This window comes from Trichosurus vulpecula, chromosome 9 (assembly GCF_011100635.1).
Source record: "Trichosurus vulpecula isolate mTriVul1 chromosome 9, mTriVul1.pri, whole genome shotgun sequence".
Taxonomy (NCBI): Eukaryota; Metazoa; Chordata; class Mammalia; order Diprotodontia; family Phalangeridae; genus Trichosurus; species Trichosurus vulpecula.
Window position 1 is genome coordinate 91,656,874 of NC_050581.1, and position 1,702 is coordinate 91,658,575.

The window sequence follows — 1,702 nt, forward strand, 5'->3', positions numbered from 1 at the left end:
CTTTATAACATCTCTGGAGAATATATGGTACAAAAAAGATTGCCTCATTGTTTCAGATGGTGTAAGTGGAACTCAAAGATTAGGTGACCTCTTCAAAGTCATACTTCTAATAAAGGGTCAGAGCCAGAAGTTAAAATAGCAGTCAAGAAACTTTCCTGCTCAGAGCTAACTCTTGGAGCTTGCTCTTCTGCTGCTGGAGTTCTTGGAAGGAAGCAGCCAACTGTATTGTCAAAGGATCATGGCTTCTAAAGACATCATTGAAGGTGGCCAGAATGTGCTCACCTGCAGCGTTTGTCACAACCAGCTCACAGACCTGTGGTTGCCAATTGTGGACATGGTGTTTGCCAATCTTGTCTCAGTGAAGCTTCCTTGTCCCTCTCCTGCCGCGGGTGCATGGAAATCTCCCAGTCAGCTTTTCATGCCATTTTAATGAGAAAGGGAAAACTCACAAAGAAAAGAAAACCTTCTGTTACCACCCAATAATCTCAACAGAGGCCTGAAGGACCCGGCAAGTGTGACAAACACTAGGAGGATAAGAAGTTGTTCTGTATGAATGATCAAAGCCTATTCTGTGTGTCCTGTTTACAATCCCAGGAGCATGAGGCTCACACCATCCAACCCATAGAAAAGGCTGCTAAAATCTATAAGAAAAAGCTACAGGAGAACCTTGAAAGTTGTAAATGGAAATTTAAAAGATGTTCAGAAGCTAATGCTTGAGGAGAAGAAGATACCTCGAATGTGGACTGTTGTGTGGACATAACAAGTGGAAATGTTGAGAGAAATGTTTGAGGAAAAATTTCAAGAAATAAGTGACTTCCTGAGTGACAAAGAAGAGGAGGTCCACAATCTTGTGGAAATGGATGAGGAAGAGAATGAAATGTTCAAGTGACTGAAGGAACGGGTGTCAGAGCAGGAAATCCACAACAGAGAGAAAAAGAGGATGAGCCACCTCCAGCTGTCCCAGCACAGGAAGGACCTGAGGGAAATGGCCACAACATTGGAAGTGAAGTCTCAGATGCTAGACACAGCCCTTCTGCAGGATGCAGAAGACACACTGAACAAGAGTGAGTCTCTGCTGCTTCAAAGGCCAAAACCTTTCACACCAAAACCGAGCAATTCTTATTGCGTGGATTTAAGAGAATTTCTGAGGAAATTTCGAGAATCTCGGCTGTTGCAATGTCACTATCCATATGAATTAACTGATGATGACATAAAGTGGACTTTCACATTTGCAGATATTTCCTCAGGTCAGATGTATGCTATTTATACCTCTGGAAGTCTCCACTACATGAATGAGAGAGACTTGTCTATTACACAATTGAACGTGGATGGCTATCCTAAAGAGGAACAAGACTATCCCATCTCTACCTGTTACTGTTTGCTGATTGAAAGGGAGCATGCACCTAGTGACTTCCCTCTTACCCCCTCAATGGAATGGCATTAGGTCAGAGGCCTGGGAAAATCAAGTAAAGATATTTCAGGATGATTCTGGAACTGTATTCCACTTTTTAATCTTATATGTAATGTAGAAAAGGGAGGGGGCCTAGCTGGGCAGAGAATTGGAAGCTGAGTGCTACTCTAGTAGGGAAAATGTCAATTTTGTTTTGTTAATTAAGAAACTAAATACTGGGCAGCTGGGTGGCACAGTCAATATAGCACTGGCCCTGGAGTCAGGAGGACCTGAGTTCAAATCCAGCCTCAG

The 1,702-nt window shown here is 42.9% G+C and overlaps 1 pseudogene; it reads left to right on the top strand.

Annotated features, from left to right (window-relative positions):
• The first annotated feature begins 238 nt into the window (after positions 1-238).
• Positions 239-1,444, top strand: LOC118830910 (annotated as a pseudogene).
• The last annotated feature ends 258 nt before the right edge of the window (positions 1,445-1,702 follow it).